Raw genomic sequence first — 13984 nt, 5'->3', positions numbered from 1 at the left:
TATTGCAGGCCTATTTTTAATTTTTTTGAAGCAATCTCCATACTGTTCTTCATAATGAAAGTAATAATTTGCATTTCCACCAAAACTGTGAAAATGAACTTTTCTCGGCATCAGTACTAGCTCCAAACGTTTTGCTGTTGTGATAATATCCATTCTTATGGGAGTAGTGTGCTACCTCCTTTGGTTTGATTTGCATTTTTACTTTTTGAAATTATTTTTTTAAGAAAAAAAGAAGCATACTATAAAATTATGAAATATTATCGCATAAGTTCTTAGGCAATTTTGTTGAGTATTCTCTCTTTTTATTGGGTAGACTTCCAAATATTATAGTTACTTTGTGTTGGAATATCTTAACAGAATATCTATTGGAATAGCTATCTTTTTGGAGTTTTATATTATAGTGAAATGACTGTTCTGTGCCTTTCAATATGCAGAACATTGTTTAAATTGGATAATTATATTGTATATCTTTCATGTGAAAAAAATAAGACCACCATATATTATAGAACTATGTTGAATATGTATGTTATTGATTTTTAGACACTTATTATTCCAAAAATTTTATTATATCTTTAGATATATATTTATGAAAGAACAATTGATATCTCATGCTAAACAAGATTAATAAAAACTTCTATGGGTTTCCCTACACAAATTATGATACTGTGTTCTTATTTAATTATAATGGAAAGGGATAGGTTTTTTTAAAACTTGACAATAAAGTTATTTTAATTGATACTTCAAATATCTATTGCCAGTTTATGAAGTTAAATAAAGTATGTCTTTTTATATAGAAGGGTTTCATTGTTTCCAGTCACATTTCATTACAGCAGTTCAGAATAATATAACGGTAAAAGATTAAGTGATAATATAGCAGAAAAATGTGAACACACCAAAAAAATCCACAAACTGTTTACTAAACCAGGAACATGTTTTGCAATTGCCAAACACAAGTAAAGCTGTATGAAAACTCTGGGGTTAATAACTACAGCAGTCTCCAATGATCACATTCCAATTTTTCCTTACAATGCGGAATAATCGTCACCGTCTCTCCCAGGGCAGCCTCTGTGTGTTTGTGCTGCTGCTAAACCTGGTCTTATTGGAAGCTTCCTAATTTAGTTATCAATGACTTCTATCTTTATGTCTTCGATCCCAATCCTTTCCTCTGTATAATCACATCCTACAACATCAAAAATCCTGTCTCTTAGGTAATTAAACAGATGATCCCCCTGTGGGAACTCAATCTTCCCCATGCCATCTCCCTTACATGTTTGTATTTCTGGTATCCGTTCTAGTGTTTTACCAGTGTGATAGTAAAACATGAGAGGAATGACGTGGCCAGACAGTAAACGCGTATACAAACTTCCTCAAACGAACAGTGCAAGCAGCACCAACTGTCTACGCAGTAAGCCAGGAAATATTCGTGTGATGTTATCTGCATCCTGTTGTTATTGTTTTTTTTTTTTTTTTTTGGTACCGGGGATCAAACTCGGGTCCTTGCACTTGTGCAGCAGGCGGTGAAACCACTGAGCTAAATCCCTGGCCCTGCATCCTGTTTTTAATAGATTCTGCCATCTCTTACCTCACCAAAATAGCTTCCTAATATGTCCAAAATCTCCATGTGGTATGCCTTACCACAGGCCAAAACATACTTCAATTTATACACCAACTTTCTGCTTTCTTTTTACATATTTTATAAGGTTTTATTCAGGAAAGAGGAAGCTACCTATGATTTTCAGTGAGAAAAATTACACTTATTATTCCATGTAAAAGCTTTCTAAGCAATGCAAGTTTAATTGTCTCATATTTCACATAAGACATTCTGAATATATTGGAAAGAAATAAAGATACATATGTAATAATAAAATGTGAACTAAAGTAGGTAAGCATTCTTGAAATTAGATTATGATATTGGCTCTTTGATTTAAGTTGAAAATTAGTGAATTCTAATTAAGGTCAATAATTTAATTGGGAAAACAAAGTGAAATATTCATACATTGATAATTAGGAAGATTATACGTGTGCTAAGACTATGTGGAAAATCATTGTAACTTCATTTTAATTTTTCTATGAATTTGAAACGTCTTGAAAACAATTAAATCCCCTTTTCAAAAAATTTTAATTGGCCAGGGTTCTTCATAAATAGCAAACTCATTCAAGATAACTAAGAAACCAAGAAACTATCAGATCGAAGAAGACTAAAGACACGTGACATCTAAATGTAGCATGTGACCCTGTATCAGATCCCAGAGTAGATGGCATTATCAGGAAAATGAAGGAGATTTAATTTGGCCTATAGATTAAATTATATTATTGAATCGATGTTAATTTTCTAAATTTGATTTTTGTGTTGTAGCCTTGCAGTAAAAAACAGAAGTAAAACAAGAGGAAGTTTTAAAGGACAATGGGTCAAATTTGAGACAGATTTTAGATAAATGAATGCACCTTGAGACCATGCTTCTAAGTGAAATAAATCAGACACACATCTTAAAATATCACATTTTTTCTCTTTTGTGAGAAACCAAAAGGGTAAATAAGGACCAAAATGGATGATAGATATTGGATACTGGGAAGAAAATGTTCAAATGGGGAGGGGAACAAGGGAGGAGGGAGGAGGAAGGAAAAGAAAAGGAAAAAGGAAAAAAGAATAGAAGAAAAATTTGAAATAAAGCTTTTGTAAATAAGGAGAGGAAGAAGGGTTGAAGGGAAGGGAGAAGAATGCTAAGAAAAGAAAGAAAGTTAGCTACAACTTACTCTCCGAAATGAGAGCTGCACCTACCTGTAATCTCAGCACTCTGGGAGGTGGAGGAAAGATTACAAGTTCAAGCCCAATGAGGGGCAATTTAGGATTTTGCAGTAAGATCTTGTCTCAAAAATAAAATTATTTAAAGGCTGGGATGTAGCTTAGTGTAAACTCCATCCCCAATACAGAAAAAATGAAGGAAAAAAATAAAAAGGAATGTGGAAGGCATAAGGAAGGCTTGTGTATGCTTTTGCAACTTTTTTATGTTCAAAATTATTTCCAAACTTTTTTTGGAAAAATAAATGTCGAGATACACTTCTTAGAAAAACTTTAGATAATGCTTTAAGAAATTGAGTAAATAATAGCAGCCTGATCCTGGTTATATTCTCTTAATGTACCATAATAAGCTCTCATTCTTTGAAGGGAGACATACATATTTTTAAATTTTAAGTACTTTTAATAATCTCTGCATTTTAATTTAAGTTAAATTATAGAGTAATTATTTTCATGGTTGAATTTTGTATAATATTAGATAATTATTTAATCCATTTAAATCTCAATTTTGTCATCTCTAGAATGAGACAAATAATTCCCACTCCATAATTTGTTATAATTAAATGAATTTATATACATAAAACACTAAAACATAGACAAGCACACAATTAACACTCATTAAGTGGTTGTCCTATTTATCTCTTATAAATCCATCTGCACTATAATCATTTTAGTTTTGAAATATTCTGTTTTTCATTTTATGTGTTTATACATATTAAATCTTTAGTGATATTTGATGATGTTTAATGAAGTTTGACATACATAATAAATCAGCGTTTTCTTTTTATTTATTGCCTGTTTTATAGTCACTGTGATGAAAACTTGAGATATCTTTCCATATAATTCTTCTAATTCTTATGTGCTATAAGAAAAATTTCTGACTACCATGATTTCATGAATACACATACACATATAAAGTAGAAGAAAACACCAAAGCAATAAAAGATATGGCTATCCAACTAGTATCAGAATTGAAGCATGATTTTCATCACAATCAAAACTGAAGGGACTGGATTAAAGACTTTATGGGGTTCCTGAAACAAGTACTGTTGAGCAGGACCAGAAGAAGTAAGGACAAATGTCTCTAACTTCTGTCTCACTCTGAGCACCCATTTTAACTGGAGGCAGCATGTTGTATTCCACTGAAAATCAGAGATGTTTGCTAGGTTTACCTTTCAGGAAGTTATGTGTAGTAAAGGGGACCATGCTGGCTGGTAAACTATGGGCTGCTGTGAAGACAAAGAAATTCAGTGGGTGACAATGAGGTTAGGGTTGGGAAGGACGTAGAGGAGAGAGTTTGCCTGCTGTCAACCATGTTGGAAAGTTACAGGAGATGTGAAGTCTTCCTGTACTCAGCAGAAAGTTGTCACTAGAAGGACACTCATGTAACTCATCAGGTCTTCAAGAGGGTCCAAATACACTAGCAGCTGGGTGGTGTACACAGGGCGGGAGATCAATGTATGGAGGGAGGGAGGGGTACAAAAAAGGAATTAAGATGTATTCTGTCCACAGAGCAACTTCCTACATGGAACATAATCACTGTGTACTGCAAACTGTCCTGATAAAAATTTAAAAAGGAAACATCCACCCTAAATTACCCCCAAAATACCAAAAAGACATTTGTGAGGTAATGGAGATGGATACATTAATTTGATTTAATTTACAATGTATACATTGATCAAAACATTACATTATATCCCTTAAATACACACTTACTTGTCAATTAAAAATACATGAACACATTAAGTATAAAAAGAAGGAGATGGTTAGCTGAAATTCCCAGCCACCAAAACCATACACTTGCCTGAAAAGCACTTACAGGCACTTTTCTCTGAGTGCTCCAAAGACAGCTCCCTGAAAGTTCCCCCTAGAAACCACAAGGGTCTGCTGAAAATAGCCACACATTCTGCAAGAGCCAGAGCAGACAGGCACCTCAGGACCAAGGACAGAAGCACCTTTTCCAGGATCCCTTGTTTGCACTCTCCTGATAGTGCTGAATGTGGAGTCACCTGGTAAGGGAAAGCTTTACAGGGACCATCTCCAGTATGGCAGGACTGGCAGGGAATGGCAGATTTGAAACAGAGTGAATATTAAGTTAATAACTCACAACCTATTCAATAAACTGATACAAATCTGTTAAAATTCTCTTAGGATTGAAATTTGGGTTAATGGTTGGCAATTTTTGCTGATATTTTTGAGTGACCAAGTCTTTGAAACCAGTATTTAAGAAATCTGTTTTTTTTTCTAACATCTGACTAATTCTCCTTGCATTTATTTGCAGTGTTGACTCAATACATAGCTTCACTTTTTTTTAAAGACCATGTCTACTTAACAAAAACATGTGGAAATGATACTCATATTTGCTGTATCCACAGTTGAATAGAGCATGGGTAACATTTTAGAGTAAAAATAAAGTCTTTTACATTAAAAAGTTCTAAGAGGTTAAAAAAAACCCCCGCAACTTTTCTGATGATTTTTGTTAAATATTTCTGTCTTTCTGGACACCAATACACCTGTTGTGGGTAAATTGTGTGTCCCTACCATTTATATATTGAGGTCATGACTCACTGTGAATGTATTTGGATATAGGGAAAATCTGGGGTAATTACACTAATTAAATGAGGCCGAACTGGGGAGAGCCTTACACGGTAAGGTAGGATTTGTGTCCCTCTGAGAGGAATCATTGCAGAGCATGCTTCTTTTTCTTTTTCCCTCTGTCTCCTTGCATTTCCCCAAGGACAAGCTATTGGGCACACAGAGACCAAGCTGCCTCCTGCAAGCCAGAGAATGCTCATCAGAAACCCAAACTTCTGACATTATGAAAATAAATTTTTATTTTTTAAGCTATTCAGTCCTTTTTTTTATGACAGCCAAGCATCAAACATATCCCTGAATGAAATTGTTTTCACTTCATAAAGGCATTCATAGTCTCTTGAAGTAGTAAGAAAGAATTACATGGTGGCAAAATATGTTAGCTCTAGAGCTAGGTTTCTTTATTTCAAATCTGCAAAGCAATTTATAGTATATTTTGAATACAATACAGATTCATTATCTGTAGAACAAGAATTATGGACAACTACTTTTGAAATAAAAATTAGTTTTATTTAGAAGCCCAGTAGTAATTGGAGTATGAATACCTCACATTACTACTGTCATAATAGCACGTATTTTCACAAATAATAATTATTCTGTCCGAATGGACCTATAGTGATTTTCAATTGTATTTGAATCTTTCACAAAGACAAGAACTGGCAATCCTTCCCTCATCAGGCAAAGCCTCCCATATTTTTGAGGTATCTCAAGAAAGAGAATCTCTGCATACAGTTATGTATTGAAACTAAGATACAGTGTGTTAATCTTTACCAAGGAAAATGTATAATAAGTGAGTACAGTATAACTCCTTAAGCTTATACAATAAAATAATATTTTTGACTGGACATCAGGATTACCATTGAAAGCTCTGTCCTCAATGCAAAACTAAAGAGGGAGTTATGAGCTTCTATTTTCCATGTATTACTGTCATTCATGTAAAATAAGACTTCATTTTTAGATAACTTTATTAAATTGACTCAAGAAAATTTAAGTTACTAACTGGACATCAAAGTCGATCAGAATGGGGGATATATGCAATCAACAGAGATAATTAGAAAATAACTGCATAGACAGGAGAAAATAATTAACTAAATGAGATTTGCAAGCTCATAGATGTCTATTTATCCAAATCATTATACCTAAATTACTATAAGGAAGCTCTAGTATTAAATGAGGTTGAAAAGAGTTAGAAAGTATCCCTATTCACCCATACCACCTACTCATGTTCACTTTATGTATGTGTTGTTTTGTTTTCTTCAAAAGCTTATAAATATTAGTCTGCAGACAATTTTTTAAATGTACAGTTTTGTAAATTTGTACTATCTTTATCATAAAGAAATCTACTAGTCAATGGTTTTTAGTGGCAAAACTATACAATTTGGAAGCATATTTTCCAATTGATAAATTGAAGTTATTAATTAAAAAGGAAAGATATATAATTGAAATCCCAAAGCAATCATTGTTCTCATGTAAAGCTAAATAAGCTATTTCCAAAAACAAAGCAGTGTGAGGTTTCTGGGTAGAAGCACAGAGACATATACATTTCTATTTTGATTTGTGCTTTTGCTGTACGATATTGGGTAGATGACTTTGAGATATTCAAGAACAATAATAAAAATGGGAAGAAATTGTGATGTTTTTATAGATGAGGTAAAATCAATTTAACAAGACTTCTTAAACTCACAAAGGTAAATGAAATGCTATCATAAAGCTGCTACATTTTGCTATTTATCAAAACAATGCATTCTGTATTATGCAAAATCCAAACCATATAAGTCTTTCTGTAACCCAGTCATATTTATAAAAACTATATTTTTTATTTAATATGGGCAATTGAAGGAAAAATATATAATATATAGAGATATAATTATATCTATATATTATATCTCTGTATATATATTCTCCCTACATAGTGTATATATAGCTACACATCTTCTCTTTCATATATCTATTTATACAATATCCATTGAATCAACAGTGGGTTTTTGAAATAAGCATGTTTTGTTTTTCTTCAATTGTAGATTTTTAAATTATAATATATATATATATATATGAGATTAATACAATTTACCTTTGGCCTCTACAATTACAACTCAGTAGGTTGCTGTAGTGTGTACACATTTCCTTTTTTGATGGACTCTGTATATATGAAAGAGAAAATTTTCTTTTATCCCAAAGAAAGAGCAAATTATTTGACTTGCACTTAAATCATTTTTGGGCTCAGAATTTTATATAGATTAATTTTTTTTTTAATTCTAAGATTTAGTGTGTTATGTTCCCTTTTATGACAAATACATCAGGAGGAACAGTTGACACAATTAATATAAGGCTATATTGGCAATAATATGATGTTATTTAGAAATCTTAAATGGAGTTAAACTGATGTGGAGCTCACTGTCTGCAATACCCAGACTGTGTTATGGAAGGTGTTATTTTGTGGAGAAGCAAGAAAGATAACTTGAACAATTGATTTTTATGCATTTGGTTGGTAATAAGTACACTAAATTAAAGGGTAAATTCCTGGAAAAAAGAGAGAGAGAAATAGAATGTAGAATCTTTTAACTAAAGAAAATATTTAGTCAATCAGTGAGAATCTCAAATTCTTCCTACTACCAGAATTTAGCTCATCAGAAGTCACTATTAAATGCTACCTATTATTTATAATTTTATGTAATATCCTTAAATAAAAATGCTGAACAAATGATAATGTGTTTGTTAACTACTACTTACGTAGTTTAATGGGAAGCATGGCTGACATTTCTTCATAGACATGCATGTGTAAAGTAGTTCATTTTAATGGGTAAAAATTGTTTGTTGCTCCAGTGTCCTAAGATTAACATTTTTACACAGAGCTTCACTGCTCACATTCTTGTCATCCCCAACATTCCTGACAATCTATTCTTATCTGGGGAGAAAAAGGATTCTTAATACATTCATGAGTTAAATATAGCCCACGTATGCCTAAAGGAACCTAGTATTGGAAGTTAGCTATGAAGAAGAGAATTAGATATTAAAATTGTAAAACTTAGATATGTGTTTAAACAAAAACAGTAAAGAATTTAGTGGGACCAACACTATGTTTTTTAATTAAGGGCAAACGTGACTGGCATTAGGAAAATTACAAGTGCTTAGAAGATGGATGTTTGAGGGACCTGAGGTGTGGAAAATTGCCCACACATGTCATAGTGCATCCATAAATCAGTCCTGGCTTAACCAAGGATGGGTCCTGGTTGACACACAGTGTGTCCAATGTATGCAGTGTTTATATTCTCTTAATTCTGTCAGGTTATTCTCAGTTATCCTGTAAAGAAGATAAGGATTAATATTCTATATAATTACAGTAATACCTTGGTTCACAAACACTTTTGATTACAAACAATTCAGTTAGCAAACAAAAAATCTTTTGGCACAATTTTGCTCTTGTTTGTAAATTCCACATTGATGACAAACACAACCACAGCCATCCTCCTCACACAAACACAAACATAGGCATCTTCCCTCAAATCACAAAGCAAGTTAAGTTCATAAACTGAGAGAACACTATAATTCTCTTATTTACATCTACAGAAAGCCGGGTGTGGTGGTGCACACCTGTAATCTCAGTACTCAGTAGGCTGAGGCAGGAGGATCACCATGAGCTCAGCCATCCTGGGCTACATAGTGACACCCTGTCTCAAAAACCCCCAAAATAAATAAATAAATCTATAGTGACATTTTAATAAATCACTAAGCAATATTTTTAAAAAAGAAACTAATCTTCCAATGAGTGTCCTTTTCATGACAGACATAATATTAGGAGCTGGTTATGCTTGGTCATCCCTCAACAGACATGTTGTAGAAATGGCTTCACACTACCTCATTTCTATCCAGGGAGACTGTACAATGCAGATTTCTGCTATTTGTCCTTATGTCCAGATTTTAAGATGTTGGTTAAAAGAGTCTGGATTTTTAAATTTTCTCTTTAAAGCCCACTATCACCATTGTCAGAAAAGAATGACTTATACATTTCTCTTGAAAGGTTGCCCCTGACTAGACTTAAAGAGAATTAAAATCATTACAGAAATATTCAGTACTTCTCCCTGGACATATTTATCACTCTAGAAGGGATAGAAGTCAGGAAAAATTATTTTTTCCTTTTTTACACTGATAATGAAAATGAACTTGATTCAATTATCCAAACATCTGAATAACATGGAGACAAATGTCATATAAATTCATCTTTGATTAAAATTGTCAAAACCACAGTGTTTGGCTCTAATGTGTTCTGAGTATAGATTAAAATTAAGTTCTGAAATTTGTGACCAAGATCACTTTTTCAAGGCCTAAAGTAACTAATGTGGCTTGAAGGAAAAGCATTAATCTTTCCATAAATTCATTTTTTGTGTTTTAGAAACATTAAACTCTCATTATATTAATCTGATTCTCGCCTCTTCTGAAATACAGGAATTTCCCACTCTGGATTTTAAGTACATTGTTCATGATTACTCAGCTGTTATAGTTAATGCTGTGGCCTGTTCATGAGGTAAGTTTACTTACTTAGTATTCTCATTTTTAACTGAAAATAAGATCAGAACTCACTAGGCATGCTGAGTTGTTAGTGTTATAGAATATTATTTCTGCCTCTCTACAAAAGACATGAATATAGCTAATGAGAAAGGATAAAAATGGTAAAACAAAATAAACAAAGAACATTTAAAAATTTAAATTATATGCTAAGATAATGGCCAAAAGGTTACACCTATGTCAGAGGGATCAATACTAACTAGCAAAAACTCCATTGGCTGGTAAAGAATACTTGGAAGCTGTAAGTTTTGGGGAATGAAAAAATGAGAGAAATATTCTAGTTGAGGAAACAAAAAGAAGAAAAATCAATTTCCAGTAGTAATACTTCAAAGAAAAAAACAATAGAAAATACCTAAAGTAATACATTAATAAATCAGTGAGAAACAAATATAGAAAAACTTTTCATTAGAATTAAGTTCAAGTATAATCCAGTGACATCATTAAGTAATGAAAAAAATAGCCCACCAACCTCTAAATCTGCATCTAAGGAAATATACTTATAACTAAAATGAAATGGAATTTACCTGGGTAAATAATAGTAGCTGAGAGAATTTACTAGTAGATCTATGCTTCCAAAACTATTAAAAGAAGTTTTTAAACAAAAGGAATATGATACCAGAGAGACACATATATTTACAAGAACCAAGACAGCTCTGAAAATAAAAGAAAATACAAGTCATTTATCCTTAATTTTAATTGTTTTAACAAGTAATCATTAGAGGTAAGGAAAGTATCAATGTACAAGAATATAAAATGTATATCAAAATATAGGATTATATTAGGACAAAGACCAGTAGGGAGGGATTGGAGTTATGTTGTAAGATTCAGATTATGTGTAAAGTGATAGTTCGTCCAAAAATAGATGATGATAATAAACAAAAGATACATAGGATAGACTCTATAGAAACTAGAAAAATAAATGTAACAGGCAGCCAACTGTCAAAGTAAAATTAATAAAATATATTTCATTATAACCCTGTCAGAGAAGGAAAACAGAACAGATTAGAACAAGTAAACAATACCTAACAGGATGGTAAAATAAGTCATAGCAATTTTCATATCAAATATAAATGGCCTCAGATGAATTATCAAAAAGAAGTAAACAGAAAAGTCAATAAGGTGGGGAAGATGAGCATGACAGTATTAGTGAACTTGTCCTAATTAACAGCTTAAAAACACTTTACCTAAGAGCAGCAGAATACAAATTCTTGTCAAATGTAAGGAAAATATTCGCAAGAGAAACCCCATTCTAAGCTGTAAAAAAAATGAATAAATAAACCTGAGCATATCAAAAATACACAAAGTATTAGTACAGCCACACTGAAAGTAAGATGCAAAATCAATAATAGAAAGATATCCAGAAAAACCTCAAAAATTTCGATACTGTAAAGTGTAACTGATGAAAATTTCTTTGTGCTTTTGAAGTGCTACTGAAAGACCAGAGGTTGGAGAGACAGGAGCAGTAGATAAAGAACTTCAAATTTGCTAATAATCTGTCATAATCTCTTCTACTGTAAAACGATCTAGGTTTTTTTTTTTCTTTCACCACTCCCCCTTTTTGGCAGTGTCTGGCTAGAGCAGCAGAAATTTTAAATTTCTTCATGATAAATATGAAGAAATATATCTGTTTCTCTCTCTCTCGCCCCTCAATAAAATACATGGATGGTCTAATTTCTGGTACAATTCAAGAAATGTTGCCTCCATGATGGTTTCAGGGACCTGGGTCATCTTTCCAAATTGACTCGACTCTCTTATAACAGGACAGAGAGGCTGGGCCTGCACATGCCCAATGGATAGCTAAAAACAGAATAAAGCTTGGCACTTTTGCCTTCATTTTATGTCTATCTCCTTCCTTACCTTAAAACCTTGGTTCAGATCCTGATCCACTCTGCATGTAGACATGTTAATCACTTAAGGAGTGTCTAAAAATTAATAATAAAGCCTTGAGATGTCTATATTTATCTAGCCTCTCTTATACCCTTCAAAACTGAGGACACCAAGATCTGCATGGCCCTGGGTCATCTCATGGGGACTGAGCTGCCCCCCAATCTGTGCAGACTTCTCTCATGGGTGTTCTCTCCTGTGGAACTGAGACTGTGATCTCATTGCAGAGTGGAGAGGAATAAGACTCATGGTGAAGGTGAGTGAGAATTGGAAGGATTAAGTTTCTTCAAAACATAATGCTTCATATTCTAAAACATGGTATAGTTATAAACAAGCAGCGTATTCACATTACCATTCAAATTATGTGGAATTGTTTTTTGCTACTTATTAATTCTATATTATATCTTCAGAGCACTTTTATCTTACTAGTTTTCAGTTTCTGCACTTAAGAATCACTATTAACAATCTCATTCTTCAAATATACCATTTTTTCTTTTTTATAATTAATGAATATAGTATTTTATGCTTTCTTAAAGCTCAAATATTTACTTTCATATTTTTCTTATTCTCAGTTCTTTTCATATTACAGAGGCTTCATATTAATTAACAGCAGCTTTAATCATTGCTGCATTTCAATAATCATACCTCTGATATGTTCACATAAATTGTCTTCTATTAATATGCCAATGAACACCTGTTTGTTCACTCCATGATTCCCATCTTTTTATATTTGATTTTAATCAACATTTTCTCAAATTTAGTAAATGCTATTCAGTCAGCAATTTTATGAAACAGCCAAGCTTTTCTATTTAACTTATGCCCTGCAAATTTAAAATATTTCTTAATTATAAATCTGCCCATTTTGATACAATATATAAATCCCTATGCCCTTCAACATGGTGTAAATTAGGAAAATAAAAATTGCTGATATAAGACAAATGCTTCCTGGACCCAGATGACTTACATACTTACTGGATTAGGCAGGATTCTGCAGAGAAACAGAATTAATGGGGTGTGTATATATAGAGAGATTTATTTTAAGGAAGCAGCTCTCAGCCTTGCTGAGGAACAAGTACAGAATCTGTAAAAACCCTTCAGGGAAGGCCAGCAGGCTGAAGACCCAGGGAAGAATTTCAGTTCAAATCTAAAGGCAGTCTCATCAAAAAATTAGAAAAAGTAAAGAGCCATTCTGCTGACAAATTCCTACTGCTTCTGAGAAGTCCATTTCCTTCCATGAAGGCCTTCAACTGATTGAATGAGGCTCACCCACACCGCCAGGGCAGTGAGCTTTGAGCAACATCTGTCTACCCAAATGCCAGTGTGACTCAGAAAACATCTCTGCAGAAACATGCAGAGTCATGCTTGGCCCGCTCTCTGTACTGTTCCCAGCAGACAGGTGAAATAACCCGTCACACTTGTACTCCTATGAAACCTTTTGCATTTTAAGTATGAACTACACAGATATCTTAGTAAATAATTAAAATCCTATGTGTCCACACATTTTTGTTGTTCAAATAGTGGGAAATGTAAGACATAACCAATTAGTTTATGCTTACGACCTTACAGTGGCAAAGGCCCTTTGTTCACAGGACCAATTTGCAGACAGGGTGAAGTTATTTTGCAAGGGTCACTTACATGTGCCACACTGGACATGGTCCTGTGTGTGTGTGTGCACACCTGCATGTGTGTGTGTGTGAGTGTGTGTGTGTGTGTGTGTGTGTGTGTAGGGGTCATGGGTGATGGATTGCAGGGACCTACTTTGCAACCTTGTCCATTTCTTTTCAAGACTATGCCCCAAGCATCAGTAGCTACTGTGAGGAAGCAGATGCTCAAGAGATGAACAAGCACCACTGGAATTCGCATTGGGATATATTTATAAAATGGGGCTACTTTAGTTTTTTTTAAATAACCACCATTTCCAGCCTAGGTAAAGATACAAGAAATAAGTGATTTGAACAGTCACCAAAATAGATAGGAATGATCTTGGGTAAAACCATGATTTCAAAGATGAAAATGCATTTAAAAAAAAAACAACCCACCGTTATGTAATATGGCCATATATGAATATATATTTATATATATATATGAATATATTTTTCTATCACTAATTTCATTGTTGATTGTCAGTAGACTTCTGTGCCATGTAAA

The sequence above is a fragment of the Heterocephalus glaber genome, unplaced genomic scaffold (genome assembly GCF_053883595.1).
Source record: "Heterocephalus glaber isolate CG9 unplaced genomic scaffold, H.glaber_assembly_v1.0 deba00000347, whole genome shotgun sequence".
NCBI classification, from domain to species: domain Eukaryota; kingdom Metazoa; phylum Chordata; class Mammalia; order Rodentia; family Bathyergidae; genus Heterocephalus; species Heterocephalus glaber.
The sequence above is the reverse complement of the archived record's forward strand: the minus strand, read 5'-3'. Positions refer to the sequence as shown.